The 19,310-nt window shown below is 39.6% G+C and overlaps 1 protein-coding gene across 31 annotated transcripts in view; it reads left to right on the plus strand.

Moving 5' to 3' along the window:
* The window catches only part of Nrxn3 (neurexin 3), a 1,610,845-nt gene that overhangs the window by 337,898 nt on the left and 1,253,637 nt on the right, over window positions 1-19,310 (plus strand). The gene's annotated exons all lie outside the window — the stretch shown is intronic.

Raw genomic sequence — 19,310 nt, forward strand, 5'->3', positions numbered from 1 at the left:
CCACATCTCCTAATAATGCCATTCCCTATGAGCTTATGGGAGCTCATTTGAATAGTTCTTTGTTATTTTAAGGCTCCTGTAACATAGCACTAGAACTAAGATGTGATAGCCATGATGGAGGGGTATGGGAAGTCAGAAATGAAACAAACTTTCTGAGGAAATGGTAGTTGGCATGGGTTCTACTCTATAAATCTTCTTTGTGAAATCGTTGTGCAATTTTTTTCTTAAGTACTTTCTTCCCCAGTTGGAGTTCTTGTCCAGTCTGGGCTTCTAGGAGCTATGAGTGGTTAGAAAAGGTGCTGAATTTGACTTCTGCTTCATGTAGCAAGTGAAAGAGATTTAAAAAAAGAATGAACCAGAATAAAAGTTGCTTGAGAACCAATGAAAGAGCCTCTATGAACTGCTAAAAATTCTAAGCCACCCAGCAGGAATGTGGGATTAAGTTTTATTTTGCTATAAATAGGAGAGCATGTTGGCTCATTTTTATCATTTGTCATTGACACATATGGGATCAAAGTTTATCATGAACACAACTTCAACCAAATCTAGACTTGGTCAAGTCTGTCTTGTCCTCTGCTTATACATAGCATAGGAAAACTGGGGTTCTGATACCCAGTATATAATGTAAAGATTCAGTTCCCCACATCTACTGTCCTATTCCAGTCATTGCAGTGGTAGATGCCACTCAAGAAAATTATTCATTCTATGGCCTCCCTTCAGTACCTACCTCCAGCTTCTTGCCTTGCATCTGTTCCCTGTCTTCCTTTTCTGATAGACTGTGATGTGAAGATGTAAGCCAAGTAAACCCTTTCTTCCCCACGTTTATTCTAGTCATGGTATTTTATCATAGCAACACAAACCTTTACTAAGATAGCTGTCTACCCGGTGCCTTTCTGGAGGAGAAATGCTGCAGTGCCCAGCACCAAGTGAAAGTTAAGGATTATGAAGATGCCAGAGGGCAACAGAGACAGACATTAATATGATGGTGTAGAGAAGTTAATCTTTTTCTCTTTTTAAGCAGCACTGAATGAAAACTGTCAATGGGACTTTCTCCACAGCTAGATTTATGGTTTCTGAATGACATTGTTTTTCTTTGTCATTTAGAAGATAAACAATACTGTAAAGAACAAAAGGCTCATTTTTCTGTTAGTGGCACATGTATTAAAATACAACTGAATAATTTATGGAAGACCCTTGTCTACTTCTTGTACCCACTCTTCTTCCCTCCATTCTTATCATCTACCCTATTCCCCTCTCTTCTTTCTTCTGTGCCTCCCCTTCTGTTCACGTCCATCCATTCCATCTCCTCTGCACTCACTTAATCTTCTATATACTATTTATTTCTTTTCCCTTCACATGAAAGGCATAAACTAATCATAAAATGACATCACTTATTCTCTATGGTCTGTCTCTCTTGATATGCAGGATTTTTGGCATCCATTTCTCTTCAGAGGATATATCTGTCTCCAGAAACATATCCACCACATCTAACAATAGCCATTTAGGTATTATTAATCATCAATAAATAATGGAAGGTTTTTTAAAATTTCATTTCTTGAAAGTCATCTACATGGAAAGCTAATTAACCAATGATATCCAGGAAAAGAAGTACTATATCTAAAGTCCAAAGTTGAGTTTACCATTGGCCTCTTAGCAATCAAGGGTAAGAAAGGAGCATTTTACAGTCTTTTGTATTAATTATTTGGAAGAAATGAATGTAAATTTGGGGTAGGGCTAAGTATTCTTTTATTATTTTAGGACAGATGGCAAATTCATACTTTTATTAAAAAAAGAGATCTTTAATTACAATACTTCATTTATAGTGAAAAACATCACAAAGAGGTCTTCTCTCTCAGTAGTATTTGTCTGTGTATCTTGATAAACAGAAAATGCAGAATAAACATTTTGGGGGGATATACAAATGAAACCTTGAGAATCAAGAGAATAGTACAAATTACTGAATTGTCTGTCTTTTATATTTTGAAGATTTCTTGTTTTTAATTTTTTTTGTTTTATATATATGAAAGTTTTGCCTACACATATGTATGTGCCCTTTGTGTGTTGCTGGTGCTTATGGGAACCAGAAAAGGTCACTGCATTCCTTACAACTGGAGTCAAAGATGTGGATGCTTGGAAATGAAACCTTGGTCCTCTCAAGAGCAGCAAGTGCTTTAATCACTGAGTCATCTTTCCATCAACAGTTCTCAATACGGAAGATACACTTCCAATCTCACCAGTCAAAGAGTAGTGAACAATGATGAAACAGTGAAGGCAAATGATTTAGGTCATATTTCCATAAAGTATCTTCATATACAGAGCTGTAGGTTTTTCAAAGTAGAACATACTTTATCAGTTTGGTAGGATTCAGGTGTCATCTCATTAAGGAAAGGACCAGTTTTGTTGTCATTTTGGTGTTCTGTTTTACATATACACAATTCAAGAATCCTAGGGAGGAGATTATTGTGAAATAAGATAAGAAGACTGAAATTCAGAGAGGCAAAGTCACTTGGTCATTATATGTCCATGACATGGTCAGTGTCAGCATCTAAATGCAAGCATCTCTGACTCTAAATTCCATGTTTCTGGGAAAACAGTTGGGTTGCTGTCCAGGAAGAATGGTAAACTCCAGGAATAATACCAAATGAGGGATGGGGCATTGCTGTGTCACCAACTGTGCTTTTCTCATAACCATTTTTCTGTACACTTGGTGGGATCATGGAGGCTTAGATTCAAATTTCAGCAGATTCTCTCTTCCCCATAGTAAGCGAAATCCAATTCCCAGCCAATTCTAAGACCATGTGTCCAGTAGTGGTTTATAAAGATCAGACTTCACTCAAAGTGCCCAACTGAGGTCTGCTTCCTGTATAACTAGTAAACAGAAGTGACTTAGTTACAAAAGTCTATGACCAATGCAACTTATAAAAGAAAGCATTTAATTGGGCTTGCTGTTTCAAAGGGTGAGAGTCCATGTTGGCAGAGCAAAGGCATGGTAGCAGGAACAGATGAGAGATCACATCTTTGATCAGAAATCAGAATGAAGAGAGAGTCACACTGGGAAAGCTTGGGCTTTTGAAACCTCAAAGCCCACCCCCACTGACCCACCTATTCCAACAAGGTCATATCTCCTAATCCTTCCCAAACAATTCAACCAACCAGGGACCAAGTATTCAAGCATATGATCCTATGGAGCTATTTTAATTCAATCCATCACAAGTTGGGAGAGACAAAACAGTGAGTGCAATTTCATTTACAGTGCTTTCAAGGACTATGGACCACGTAACATCTTGGATTTGATTCCATCATGTTAGCAAAATAAGAAAGTCATCTAAGATTATGGTACATTAATAACTATTATTAGAAGGAGTAGTATGTATGTTAGGTTTATACCTTCTAATTAGATTCAACATAAAAATGTACTGCAAACATAGTACTTGAGAATTAGTCAACATATGGATGAGTATCTCTGTGTATCTTACTTATTTGTTTTTATTGAATGGATTTCTGCCTGTATGTAGATTTGTGTCAGAGCCATGCTGTTCTGTGAGATACCAGAGTAGAAAAAATGCCTTTCTACATTGTGGTACATCTGTAGTTCTCTGCTGGGGAAAAGTGCTAGATGTGTGTGTTTGCAAGAAATCATGTTATAAGGTGTGTGTGTCTATTAAGAGAATCGGTGAACCAGAGCCAGGTCCCCAGAGGGACTACTTGAGATCATCTTTCTAGCCCAGTGATTCTGAAGCCGAGCTGTCTGACAGAATGCCTGGAGAGCTTATTAAAAACACAAGTACCTGGGCTCTTCCAAGACCCACTGAATCAGAATCTCTTAGAGCAGGTACAGGAATATTTATTTTAACAATTGCCCCAGGTGATTTGTTTTGCTAATCTGTAGAGTAGCCCTTGGGGATCCCCCCTTTTTTTACTTTCAAGTTCAAAAGCATCATTGGAAATTGTCATAAACCTAGTAACTATCTAATCTGGAATAAAAGATACAGAGTCTTTTGTCCAACAAAATTCTTTTTTTTCCCTCAAATGTTCTATCTCATGTAATTTCTGGCAGTGCAGGTAAATCTGTTTCCCACCCAGCTTCCCACATAGCTATAGTTATGTGCTTCTATTATGGCATTCACTAGGCCACAGGTAAGCTTTCTCGGCTTCTGGTCCTGTTCTGGATTTGACTCTGTGCCCCCTCCCCTTTCATTCTTTTGATTGTACCTCTCTCATTAAGATTTATTACGTGTAATCCATCTAGACTTAGATTAAAAATGGCCCCAGAATGAGTCATATTATATCAATTTGGAGTGGGGAAGAGGATTAAGGAAGAACCCAGAGGGAGAATCTAGGAGCCAGAATGTGAGTTGGTCTGCAGAGGAAATGATGACTCCAGTAGTGTCTTTTTTTTCCATTTCCATTCCCCTGTCAGTTAATCCTCTCAGCATAATCCTCTTAGCTGCATGTGTTCCCTCAGCATTCCATCTGATCTACTTCTCTGACAATCCTTCCTATGTTTACTCGATTCCTCTGGTTTCTGAGGAGCTCTGATGGTACATGGGAAAGGCATCCATGCAACTTTATTTTCACACATGTTTGGCTGTTCAGAAAGCTCAGAGCCTGGAGAAAGGCCCTTTGCAGATGTTGGAGTTGTGTGAGAAGTGTGAGGGCAATTTTCAGCTTACAGATCTTAATAGGGATTGATTTAAAGAGAGACTTTCTTTCTTGTCTTACCTTACTTTGGGCAGAGTTGGCTCAGGTCAGGGGAAGCTATGAAGAATCAGAGGGTGCAAGATAGAGGGGAGCTGTGATAATAAGTACTGGCTCATACACCAAGGTGCCAAGAACACTTTTCAGAGGACATGACTGATATGACGGGGGTTTTATCTTTACGAGACCCCCACATGCCACGTCAGTTGATATGTTAACATTAATAGGGAAAAGGTTCACAAGGCTTCATCCCCAGTTGAAGAACAGCAGACAGTCAATAGATGAAGGAGGAGAAAGTTAGTTTTCTTCAGGGATGAGTCCCCTGACAGGTTACTTATGTCTAAGTGGCCATTCCTAAACTCATATTAAAATAGGGAATACCAGTTGGACTTGATTTAATATATATAATAAATATAACAATAATAATTTAGAAGAAGACATGAATTTGAGAGTTGGATATAGGGGGAGCAGGAGAAGTTAGAGGGGAGGAAGTAGTGGTGGATATGGTGTTCATGCAGTATGCACTCATGTATGAAATCTCAATAAATAAATAATACATATAAATCATATATATGTGTATATATATATATATATATATATATATATATATATATATATATATATATATATACTAATTTAAATAAATAAAAGGGCTGCTGACAAATCTCAGTAGATGAAAACATTCCTGAGTTCAATTCCCAGAGTCTATGGTGGAAGGAGAGAACAAACTCTCAAAAGTTGTCTTTTAGCCTTCCCATACATGTCAATCATGGCATGCACATCCAAATGCTCTCTTTCACACACACACACACACACACACACACACACACACACACACACACACACACGTTGAAGTTAAAATTTAAAAAGAGGCTTTGACTTTCATTCATAAACTTGAACCCTGCTTTGGTATGACTAAGGAATCTAGAGTAAGAGGAAGAGCTATTTCCCCATATAAAAGCCAGCACCTCTTTCTGTAGAACCAGCCCCTTCTGTGTTCTGCTTCTTGTAGGGAAGGATCTGAGGGCTGAAAGGCAGTACAACGCACCATAGTATTTCAGTCTCTTGTGTAGTGGATAGCCATCCCAGCATTGGCCTGGAAGTTCCAACCCCCATTGAGGCTTCGGTAATGATCATGCCCACAAGGCGGGGCAGAGGAGGGGGCGGAAGACTGAGGATCAAGAGGAGGTCTCGCTCTTGGTTCCGGGACCCTGGATACTGGAGGTAGACCGAGCAGAGTTCTCCAGAGAACACCGCCGGACTACGCTATACCTTTGCCAGACCCTGCAACCTACCCCTTCATTTGTAAGTTACCCCACAAAATAAACCTCCCTTTTAACTACGTGGAGTGGCCTTAATAATTTCACCAATACTCTTGGCTTTGACTTTACACCATAATAACTTTATCCAGTTGGGAATTCAAATCCCTCTAAATTAAAATACCCTTGGGAGGGGTCTAACCTAATCCCTTTATCAGCTTATGCTGTAATTATCAATTAATACTTTTGGAGAGATTAGCTGCTAGCCAATGGAAATCAAGATAGTGATGTCAGAGTCAGTTCTTTGGTTTTACTTCTCATTAGCAGAGTGACCTTGACTCTGTAACTTCTTTAGGTTGTACTGGCTTCCTTTCTAGTCTGTCTGTTTTGGTGACTGAGTTAAACATGCTTTTCTGGGCTCCTGCCTGAAAGAGGGCTGGTAAGACACTCCCCTGGTTTGTAGCTTACACTGTGTCTAGGGTGGGAAAAAGATAGGAAGCTGAGCCACAGGGTTGCTTTGTTATAATACTTGAACAGCTGTGTGCCAGTGATGAGTTTGCAGAGGAGGGGTGACGTACAGAATGTCACAGATCCACAGCAGAAAAATAGACTGATAGGATCAGAAAGGATGCCAGGCTATTGTGGACATCTGCCGTGCAGGATGACATCAAGTGGCTGTGTGAACACAGTCTGAAATCCCTCTTGACTTTCAAGAGACCCCTGGTCTCCAAACTTCAAATCTGCACACTAAGCATGCCAGCCAGCAGCCTTCTCACATCAACATCATGCCCTGTTCCTGTGGATGCAGCATCTGAGATTGCAATAACTAGGTTGCACTGTGCTGTCTGACCAAAACTAAAACAAAAACAGTAATCATGACACTCTCACTTTGAGTTTTTCTTATTGTCAACACTAAGTTAGATGCACAGTTTATTGCACTTGAGTTACTACCTTTGATTCTCCTTTGGACCTTCAGTATCCTCTCTAATAAAAATGGAACATTTGTGCCTTATGCTGTAATCATAGCTAACATTTCCCAAATGCTTGCTGTATACCAGACACTAGAGTAAACAATTTTATGCATTATTACCATAATACAATAATCCTAAGAAGTAGGTTAGAATTGTGACTATTTCCATTTGTAGAGAGAGAAAGTGAATGGACTAAGTGAGGTAAATCAGCAATGAGTGGAGCTGGTAGAAGAAAATGGTTTCAGGTTCCCTCCTCATTTTCAATATACATGGAAAGGTGGGTGACAGCATTGGCCATCATCACTGATACCTTGAAAGAACTTTCTGTTTTCTGTGCTGCTGGATGGAGCCATTTCCTCTCAGTCAGGCGATATGACAGATTGTAATAGATGTGTGCATAGAATTAGCAAGCTATTTAGAGACAATAGATGCCAAATGATAGGAAGTATTCTTTGCACACATGAGTGTGTGTTTGTGTGGGGGCCTCTGTGTGTACAGACACGGAGGATAGAGATCAGTGCCGAGTGTCTTTCTTTCTCAGGAGCTGTCTAGCTTATGCTCTGGGATAGGGCTTATTAATGACCAGGAGCTTGCTGATTTGGCAAGACTGGCTGACCAGTGAGTCCAGGATCATCTATCTCCACCTTCTCTGTGCAGGGATTATAAGTGGTTCAACATATCTGGCTTTTATCTATTTATTTTTAATTCAACATGGATCCTAAAGATTGGCTTTGGGATTGAACTGAGGTCCTCATGTTTACATGGCAAGAACTTTATTGACCAAGCTATGTGCCCAGCTCCAAACTGCTGGTTGAAAACAGCAGTCAGAATCTAGTGTTCACTTGGGAGAAGATACCATTAGTTAGTTTTCTGAAGTCACCACAATGGTGTCAACAAATTAAATTTCCCTTTCTTTTTTTTTTTTTTTTTCTTTTGTCCTACTTCATTGATCTTGTCTAAGTTCCAGTTTCCCTGATCTGAAGAATGGGGTCAATAATGCTTTAATTGACTAGTGGAGGAGTGTAAGCAGAATTGAAGGAGATAGCAGACATTAAATTATTTTGTTGATGATGATTTCATAGATATGCTAAGCTTAATAGTGACCATGCTGCCAGATGATTTATTATTTTTTACTGCTTATAGGATGATATGTCTTTTATTCTGGAGAAATATCTCCTAGGTTTGTTTTCTTCTTTTTTATTTTTATTTTATTTTATTTTTTGAGACAGAGTAGTTTCTCTGTGTAGCCCTAGCTGTCCTGGAACTTGCTTTGTAGACTAGGCTGGCCTGGAACTCAGAGAGATCTGCTTGCCTCTGCCTCCTGAGTGCTGGGATTAAAGGTGTACACCACTACGCCCAGCTATGTTCTTCTTTTAAAAAAGTTACTCTTTTAAATATTCCTTCCTCTTCTGTAAAATGAAAGTATATCAGGGAAAGCTGAAGGTCTTTAAAATGTGGTAACTGGTAAGAAATTATAGGAAGGAGAAGGAAGGCAGGTCTCTGCTGCTCAGCACCTCTGTGTGTGAGTGTGTTGATTTAATTAGAACTGCCCTGCATAAATATTAAACCGGATTCACTTTCTTTTACATCTCCTTTGCTTTTCAAAGTATCTCCAGATACAGATTATCCTTTTTCAAATTCTGTGAATTTGAGGGAGTTAATTGAAGAGCGACAACTCAAATTTAAACGAACTAATAGCTTTTCATCTTATCTCATGTTTTTGCTCTGTTTTTAAGCTTTGCCTAGCCGCTAGCCCAGAGACAAAGGGAAGGCTTTATTTTGCAGAATTTGCCTTCAGAGATGGAGGATGTGCAGCTGGCTTCCTCCAGTGCAACACACCTTATGCTGTTTCTCTGGGAGAAAGATTGAGATGGTTTACACTTGCATAGGGATTGAACCCACAGCCTTGTGCATGTTATGCAAGCATTTTGCCACTAAACTATGTCCACAAGAGATGGATATTATATTTAATTTTGCTCACAGGTCATTGTCCCTGTTTTACACTTCAGACTTGGGGGTAAGTCACAGCACCAGATGTGTTGGTCCCAAGCATAACTTCCAGTGTTATAAGTGATGAACTTAGTTCCTAGATTGGTCTATTGACAGATTCATAATAAGAAAGGATGAAACAGTCACCCGTGGGGTTGGTTTGAACTGGTTTTGTAAGAATCAGAATCCCGTAGGTGGTAGGGTATCTTTCTACATCTACTGATGTGAGGCAGAAATGTGCACATTGAGGTCCTCTTTTATTTAAAAAATTAATGTTTGTTTATCATGTAGTTTTTTATCCATTTTTATTTGTAAAATACCACTTCAAAGTATTATTTATCCCGATCACAGAGGGCTGTTTTGACTTGTTCTTAAATTCTGTGCCTACACATACTTCCTTTTTCTTAGTTTCAGTTCTATGCAACAGGCAGCATGCAAAGGTGTTTAGCAGACATTATCCTTCATTTTCCACGGGAAGAAACTGAGGCCACCCATCACAAGGCCATCACTCACCACTGTGGCTCTGGACTTACAGTATTTATGATATAGTGTTTTCTGTGCAATGACAAGCAGAGCTGAAATAATGTGAGAGTGAGAGGTGAGCATCAGGAAGATAATGACCTTGTGGTAGAACCAGCAAAACAATGTTCTTGGCACAAAGTGAAAAGCCCTGTTTTTGAAAAATGTCATGAAATTTAAGAATGGCGGCTGGAGAGAGAGCTGGAGAGATGGCACAGTGGTTTGCTAGCACTGACTGCACAGGACACACATGCTAGCAAAACACCAGTGCACAAAAAATAAAAATGAAATCATTTAATAAAAAAGGGGGGTGGACAGATGGCTCAGGAGTTAAGAGCATTGGCCACTTTCCCAAAGGTCCTGAGTTCAATTCCCAGCAACCACATGGTGGCTCACCACCATCTATAATGGGATCTGATCCCCTCTTCTGGCACGCAGATATACATGCAGAGCACTCATACATAAAATATAAATAAATAAGATTTGAAAAATTTAAGAGTGGCAAGCTCAAATGTCCTGGGTTAGTTTAATGGTGGGGACTGTGGCAACGTGTAGAGGAACCATATACAGGAACTAGGTTTTATAATTCTTTCTTAATTCTGTCCTTCCTTAGCCACCCTTTAACCTCAGGAGAAACATGTGTTTGTGAAGCCATTTTGTTTTAGTTACTTTGGCCATCACTACCAAGTTACCTGACAAGGGCAGTTTAAGGGAGGAGAGGTTCATTTGGCTGGTGCTTTAAGGAGGTTCTGTGTATCATGGCTAGGAAGGCATAGTGGCTGGAGAGCCATATCTGGCAGCAGGAACTTGTAGCATGACTTTGCACATTTGGGTGGATTGAGAAGTAAAGAGCAAGACCTGAGGCAGGGCTGTCCTATATCCTTGAAGGACCACTAATAAGGCCTCAAATCTTCCAACTATGCTCCCCCACATCCAAAAGATTTCACCTTCACAAACGATTTCTCCCTATACAGCAACACCAGATGGGGACCAAGTGTTTGAACATAGGAACCCATGAGTCACATTTCATATTCAAACCATGACAGGATGCATCTGTAGTTCAGCTGGGCAGCATCCTCTTTCCCTTCCATAGGGCTCCCATGGTCCAACTTTGTGTTTTGTGTTTGCAACTTTAGTTGACGGACAGCTTCTGCTGATCCACATTCTTCCCTCAAGTGTCTGTCCTCTGTCTCAAGGGTGTGTGGATTTCAGCATCTCCTAACCCCTTGCATTGAGTGGCTTCAGCTTTAGGAAACATCATGGTGTGGTGTTCCTGTGATGGCCTTCTCAGCTTCCTTTGTGGGTCCATTCTCCTGCCTATCAGTACTCCTTGCAGTAACATGTCCCTTTCCTGAATGATTTCTACATAAGACTTTGGTACTTTGTGCTTTTTTGTACTTTGGTGCTTGAGGGACACACAGGTGGGAGCTCTGCTCTGCACAGAAGACTAGTCGTCTTGAGTGGCTTTCCACTGCACAAGTTAGTAGTATTTTTAGAATGTTTCTATAAATGGAGGTGGAGTTTTTTTGTCCTGACTGACTGGTCCCAAATAATCACACAAAGGCTTATATTAATTATAAAATGTTTGGCCTATAGCTCATGCTTATTACCAATTAGCTCTTATAACTTAAATTAACCCTTTTCTATTAATCTATATTTTGTCACATGGCTCGTGGCTTTATCTTTCCTCTAGCATCTTGCTTTCCTGGTGGCTGGCTCACGTATCTCTCCCTTACTTTGCTCTTCTTCTTTTTTTATATTTTCAGTTTGACTTTCCCCCCAGCCTTCTTCTGCCTTGCTATAGGCCAAATCAGCTTTATTATCAGCCAATTGGAGTAAATACATACTCACAGCATACAGAATGATTATCCCACAGCATATTTCTTTAATAAATCAAAATTATTTCATTTCAAACATCTATAAGTAAAGTATTTGCATTTTGAAGCCAAGTTGTTTTTAGTCAGGTTTCCAGTTCATTTAATTACTTGAGTTTAAGGTTTATAGCCAGCAAACCTCTTTTTAAACTGTTTGAGAACTTCATGTGTGCACATGATGTTTTGATCAAAGCCACCCATTCCTTCTTCCTCCCCTATCTCCTACCACTCTTCCTTTCTAATTTAATGTTCTCTCTGTCTCTCTTTCTCTTAAACCAACTGAGTCCACTTGGTGCTGCCTGTATGTGCACATGGGTATAGGACCATCTACCAGAGCACGGAGCATGGGTAGCCTCTTTGGGGCTGTCTCCCTAAAGAAAACTAATTCTCACTCCACTAGTAGACATCAATTGCCAACAGCTCCTCAACGAAAGATGGGACTTTGTGAGCCTTCCCACATCCATACATCTATGGCTGGCCTGATTCAATAGTACTTTTGGAATGAATACATATTTATGCAGTGCAATTTAATTTAAAGTGAGTGTCTCCAAAACTTCATAGAGGACTTTTTCAGCAAGGTTGAAATGCATTGCATTTCAGAGTAAAACAACAGTTTGTGCTATCAAAAAAAAAAAAAAAAAAAAAAGAAAGAAAGAAAGAAAAGAAAAGGGATGGGATAGGCAGGCTGTGATTTTTGCATGTCTGTGATTAAGCATCCTGCACTCCTGGGAACCGAGGCAGCAGTAGACACTGTCTTTTTAAAAACAAGTCCACTGTTTGCTGGAGTGCCCTCCACTCATTTATGGCTTTTTCAGCCCCACAGATAGAGATGTTGCCTTCCTCCTTATCTGTAGCTCCCTGAAGAGCATGATGAATAAAATACTCAGGGTTTGGGACAAGGCTCTCAGCTCTCTTGGTAGAAATTACCCCTTTCAGCAGAAAAAAAAAATCACTCAGAGCCTTTTATTTCCCCTTTCCCTCCACAAAATTGCATTTTTGGCTGTTAAGGCACTTAGGCTTCTACAGGTTGTTTTTCAGGTGGTTGGAGGGTGGGGAGAGGTTGCTATGGAAATTGATGTTTGACACTCCAGGGGAACCACAAGTGATGGGTGTCCCTGCTGGTGACTGGGGTGTCCTTTATGGTAGGCATGTCTTTCATCCAGGTAACCACACACAGGTAAGAAGCAGCCAGTTCAGACAGCATTGCTCATAGGATCTGACCTCCAACCTAGGACATCCTATTGCCAGAGCAAGAGATAGGCAGCTAAGCTTGGCTGCTAGGATGTAGTTAGTCTCTCATGGTAAAACTCTGTACACAAACCTTCAGGCTTTCTCTCATTGTTTACAGAACTAGGAAAGCAAATCAACTCATTCTAGGTCCTCCTTTGTCCCTTCATGGAGAGGGGAGGCAAGATGATCCCAGGTTTTAGGCAAACCTGAGCTACATAGTGAGAGCCTGTCTCCAAAAATCCTTTGGAAAATTGGATGATATTGCCTTTTTGTTCCAGCCTTTCTAAGGGCTTGTGTTCATCTTCACATTAGTTATGGTTTATGGAAATACATTTAAGGGAATTTTTCAAAGGATATTTAATTTTTTTATGTACATGAATATTTTGTCTATCTTTATGTCTGGGCATTAGATCCCCTGGAATTGGAGTTATAGGCTGTTGTGGGCCACCGTGTAGGTTTCTGGGAGTTGAACCTGGGGTTCTTTCAGAGAAAAGCCAGTGCTCTCACCTGATGAGCCCATCTCTCTAGCCCCCAGGACACATTCGAATAGCTGTTGAGCTATTGGGTTGATGGCTTTATTTTTCTCGATGCTCTAAGTAACTATCTTCCCTTATTTTCTGTCTCCCACTCTTTCCTGTTTTCCTGGTATGCCCTTCATTTTGCTTGCACATAAATCCGAGTGTACTCACCTAGCCATAACAGTCTTCCTGAGCACCGTTGATGCTGATGTTCATGACAGGAGGGGGTGGATAGAGATGAGTCAAGTGTTAGAGCTGACCTGGTCTTTGGCATCTGGAACCATACATTTCCTTAAACAAATAGGGCTGGACAAAGGATTCACCCAGTTGTGGGTGGTTCCTTGTCTGTGTACTAGATATGGTTTAGGACTGGTTCACTGGAACTTCCCCTCTGCCAATTCTGGCCTTGTAGTATTTGCTTAGTTAGCTCATGAGCCTTCTTTGAGAATAAGCTCAGGGAACTTCTCTCTGAGTAGACCTCCCTAACTGTTTGATTCTTTGCTACTGTAGGGTAGGTCACATCCTACTGTTGGCAAAATAGCGTGTTGGTGGTCATGTTGCAGCCACTGCATCACATCAACTGTATCTGCTTATTTTCCTCAGTGTGCCTCCATACTCCGGAGTGCATTATCCTTATTTACAAGAGTGGTTAGAGTGCATGACACATAGGGAGTGCAAATTAGATTTAAAGATTCAAACCAAATTTGGAGTAGACTTGAAGAAATCCCACTTTTTTCTGACTTACAAATAGTTTTTGTTGTCTGTGTGCTCTGATTATGAAAATTCTGATTTCAACTAAAAAATGTACAAAACAACAACAACAACAATAAAAAACCAAGCCTGTGCTTTGTCTCTGCCACTGGGAGATAATGAGCTAACCTGGATTGTGTTAACTCTCCCTTGAATAAAACAAATCCATTGTAGAGAATTCCAAGTATATGATGGTATTTTATATTAAAATGGGGATAAATAAGGAATGCTCACTGGCAATTATGACTCCAGATAACTGCTGTGAGCTGGAAGAAAATGCCAACCACACACAGATTCCAGTAGATCTATGAGAGCCATGCTGAAATTTCTTACACATGAAAAGTTTGTAAATTAAAATTTGAAAGAATGCCCAGTTCATGTCCATAGAGTATGATAAGCATGAGTATGCACTTGAGTGGCTATGCAGCCTTAGTATACACTTGCTGTTGAGAGAGAGGACTCCATCCATTTCTACTGTTCCCATTTACTTCCAGATCTTCTTTGCTTAAAAGCACTGTCACAGCATCCTCAGAGTCCATCTTTGATCCCTCTCTTTAATAATTTCTAAACTTGATTTCTTCTTCCTTCTAATTTTTGCCTCTTCCTCTCCCTCCCCTCCCCTCTCCTTTCTTCTCTTCCTCATTCCCTTCCTCTCTTCTCCTCTGTCATCTAAACCAGATCTCTCCCTCCTCCTCCTTTCTACTCCTTGCTTCCTCCCCTCTCTTTCCTCTCCTCCCCTTCCTCTCCTCCCCTTCCCTTTCTTCCCTTCCCCTCTTCTCTCCTCTCCTCTCCTCCTCTCCTCTCCTCTCTTCTCTTTTCTTCTCTTCTCTTCTCTTCTGTCCTCTCTCCCCTTTCTGTATCTTTCTTCTTTCCTCTTTGTTTTTACCAGCAGCCTGAGTTCCCCAGCCTGTTAGAGAAGCATCTTCTGTAGTAGGCAGTTTCATGTAAGTTTACTGATAATAGTGGTTTGTACATTCACAATAGTTTCCCTGTAAAAATTGGTTTTTCTTCCTCTTCCTTGTATGTGTATGTACACAAGGGAGGCAAACAAGGACAGACCTGATTGCTCCTTTGTTATAAGTAAAGACCATCTAATCATAATTAAAAACACATTTAATAATTTTGTGTGATGAGCACATTAGAGCCATAATGCAAGGAAATGAGAGCCAATTCCTTGAAATGTGTCTGTTTTATCTTTTAATTAAGAGAAAGGCTTTCTTTTTCTCCATCACCAGTGAGACTGACTGCTGAGATGCCGTGGACCAGGCAAATCTAAAGGTATCTGAGGTTCTGCTTCCCTAGTTTTTAGAAAGCAAAATCCTGGTGGGAGGGTGGGAAAAGGAAGGAAAATGGTGTGTTGCATTTGGAGCTTATTTTCCTTCTGGATTATACAACAGATTGATTTCAACAGACACCCAACAACAGGCACCCAACCGTCCATACCTGTGTTTTCTTAGGATTAGACAGTAAAGTAGTTTAATGATTAAAAGTCGGAAGCCTGGCATTAAACAGCCCTAGTTTACTGTTCCAGGTTTGATACTTTTCAAATTTGTTATTTTAGGAAGTTACTTAACTTTTACAGGCTTTAATCTTCCCAGCTGCAGATGGAGACCAATGACAGCCCATATCCCATAGTTTGTGGAAAGTTTAAACAGTGGTAATTATTTCAGTGCCTCTCACAGGATCAGGACTCAGTAATATTCTCCGTAAGGAAGAGAGAGAAGAAAGAGACTAAGAAGTCCAAAGGATAAGATGATATGGTTGGATGAGGATGTTATATTAAGGCATTTAAATCTCATGTCTATTTCTGACTAGCTATCTCACTTTGGAAGGCAACGTTGAGACAAATCAATTTCCAAATCTATAAAAATGGAGGATGCTAGTGTATATTTGGGGGGAATTCTGAGGGTTATAAAAGACAGTGTGCATGGAATTGTGTCATATCCTGAAGTAAGAACTAAATAAAAGCTAATTATGGTGTTATACTACCAATGGTGAATATAATTTGCCTCTGGTTTATGCTACTTCCAAGTGACTTTCATTGTAAAAATCCAGATGTAAAAATCCACATTCTTCTGATCAAACTCATAATCCTCAATAATTAGGGCAAGGCTTGGAGCCTGGAAATATTCTGTCATGGGAAGTGCTGTCAGATCCCTGCCATATCTTTCGACTTCAGTATGGCTTCTGTCAACACACACCGTTCCCTGTGTGGGGCTTTTCCTTGCCACTGGACCCATTTTGTTTGGCACAGAACACAGTGTAGCGTAATTAGTGGTCCCCTCCTTTAGTGTTCCTCAACCAAGGATCAGTAACATTTTCCAACACAGGCTCATATATTTTCCTTTCATTCCCCTTGCTAGAACATGGCTTGATGGTTCACCTATTACTGAAGCTACCTGAAGCTTAGATCACATGACTACATCACCTTCTATGTGAACAAATTTGTATTGAAATTCTACCTTTGGAGTTTGCTTCCAAAGAAAGCTAAACAAAGACGTGGCTCTGCCAGTAAGCTATTTCAATCATATTTCTGTAGCTCTGTCACAGGAAGCTTACTGCTCAGCTAGTTACAAGAGAATGATTCAGTCTAGCTTCAGGCTTAATACTTACATTGGGATATATGTGACTGAGACTCTCTTAATATTTTTTCGTACTGATCTTGATCTGAAGACTTGGTGTGCGTATGCTGGGAGAGGGTTGTGAAAATATCATTTGACTTTTGGGGTCCAAGTAACATTGTGGGCTCAGGATGAGATGTGTGAAAAGAGACCATTGTCATAATTCCGGGACCAAAATTAGGGCTTTAGGTTTCTCTGGTAGGCAGAAGAGAATGGAGTTCTAACTTTATAGGTTCTAAGATTCAAGATTTTTGAGGACTATGCAAGTTCTAAAACACCTAGATGTCATAGTGTCGTTCTGATTAAGTGTTTCCCTATACTGGCTGCCTTGATTCATGGTAATAGCTACCCGAGGATGTTCTCTATGGTCATGCCTGAGCAGAGTTGAAGTCATAGGACTAGATGCCCATTTCCTATCATCTTCTTCAACTGAACCACTTATACTCATGCAATTATGATCAGAGGTTATGAAAACCTTTCTGTCTCTATGAACATACTGCCATTTTAATATGAAAACAATATGTTTATTGCATTTTTCTGGAAAAGAAGTGATGATGTTTAAGATTTTGATAAACATACTCAACGTATTACTTCAGATTAATGTCTGATTTGGGTACTTAGAATTTGGAGAGGGAATATTGCTGTGCATTGATCATATTAGTTGTAACAATAGTGCCTCTTGGTCAAGGATTTACCTTTTAATAAACCATGTCTTCCTTGGCAAGGTGTGAGGAGCTGACATCTCTCAATTTAACGGGGACACAGAAACAGTACAATAAGTTGGAGCTTATATATTGAAGTATTAAGTCATCCTTTACATTGGTTGTTTATTATGTTGGTGATGTCATTGTTTTTCAGGCCCTCTTCCTTGGATACCAATGCCAAGGGGGGAATTATTTCTCCTTTCCTTCAGTCCTTGCTTATGTTACTTCAAAAGAAGGCTTTTTAATGAAGGTAGCCTATTTAGAGGTTAGAATAAAACCTTCAAAGAAAGGATAACTAGGGGTGTGTGAAATAGGTCAAGCTATTACACCTGATAACCTAAGTTTGTTTCTTGACTCTATATGGTAAAAGGAGAGAACTGACTTCTGCAAGTTGTCCTCTGATCTCCACATGAGCAAAATGACATCTGTGTATACCCCCCAAAATTAGTAAGTATAAATCTAGAAAATAAAGAGTATAACTCAGAATCAACAGTATAATATTTTTGATACAGGGTCTTTGTCTGTAGTCCAGGAGGCTGACTTTGAACTTACTATGTATCCCAGACTATCTTTGACTTGCAAATGGTGAGAGTCTCATAGACAATGTATTGTAGAATATACTTCTTTCTGTTTTTTTTTTCCCATGATCTCTGGCAGTACAATGCTAGGAAAGGAGAACAGTCCCAAGAATGATCTACTGATGGGATCTACACAGGCTCAACATCTTTTTCTTTCCATTTTTATTTATTAAGCAATGTTCTACTCATTCTACATACCACTCACAGATCCCACTTCCTCCCTCCTCCCATCTCCCAGTCCTCCCTCCCAAGCCACCCCCCCATCCCCACATCCCCCAAATCAAGGTCTCCAATGAGGAGTCAGCAGAGCCCAGCACACTGAGTCTAGGCAGGTCCTCTTATCAGGAGAGTATGTGTATATAAACTATTAAATTGAAGCACAAGGATTGTCCATGCAATTGGGTTCAGAGGGGTGATTGGGATGAAGTCATCCCAAAGGATACAGAGGAATTCTGAGAAAAAATAGGTTTAAACTTCTGACTTGGCAGCTAAGCCTGCTTTTGCTATTACACACTCTCAGACTGCCATGGAGCCTGATAGACTTTATCATTACTTCTTGTTGTTTCTCCTTTTATGATAGCTTTGGATGTTGTTTTAATGGTATTGTTAGAGCTTAACACTAGTGTTATTTATGAACCATGACTTTCTTTCAGAAGGCGTGTAGAGAGTCTCTGAGAACTAGAAGGGACATGGGAGCAATAGGTTTCACTGTTCATGGACACTGCATTGAGGCCAAAGGGGAGACAGTCATGTTAAGGGAGATAATTTCTAGGGACAAAAATATTCATATAAATTTGTCAGTCAAGGCCTTTTGGTTGTAAGCAGCAGGACCTAATGTAGTTAGAGCCTACAGATTAAATGCACAAAAACTTTAAGTTATTTCTTTTGCTTTACTTTTATCTTTTCTAAAATTTGTTTCTTCCATGATTTAAACAGAAGCACGTTTTTTTCATAAAGGCACAGCATGGTGATTTCAGTGGTGTTTTTCTACATGTACCTATCCATTTTTACTTCATGTCTCTCCTTTCCTTGTTAGTCTCTCCATCACACTCTCAGAAAACTCATCAATAATCTCACATATATGTATATATATATATATATATATATTCAAGCACATTTTATTCTATACTCATGTATATATTATACAGACATGTAAATGTTTTCAGATCATGGTTTCATAAAAGGAAGTATTAGATACTTATTTTATATGCCTGTGTTCCTTTTATAAAAAATCTTGTGAAATATGGAATCCCATTTCAAAGAGCTAAAATATATCTATATGGCTTAGAGAACAGTAAAACATGTACTCATGCTATATTTAACCTCTGAAATAAGAAGGAGAAAATCACCCATGCCTTAGGATCTGCCTCCACATCACTGCAATTTCTTGGTTTTTTTTTTTTCCCTCAAGAACTGAGCTGTCTGGAATCAATCCTGTGCCTCTCTTTATATATTTTGTTGTTTCTGTTCAACTCTACTTCATAGTCAAAAGGCCGGGCTCTAATTGACTGTTTTTAACAGGTGCCCAATATTTCATCATGAAGATACATTTGTTATATTTCTTTGTTGTTAGTAATTTTACCTCCATTTTATGTTTTA

The sequence above is a fragment of the Onychomys torridus genome, chromosome 14 (genome assembly GCF_903995425.1).
Source record: "Onychomys torridus chromosome 14, mOncTor1.1, whole genome shotgun sequence".
Lineage (NCBI taxonomy): Eukaryota > Metazoa > Chordata > Mammalia > Rodentia > Cricetidae > Onychomys > Onychomys torridus.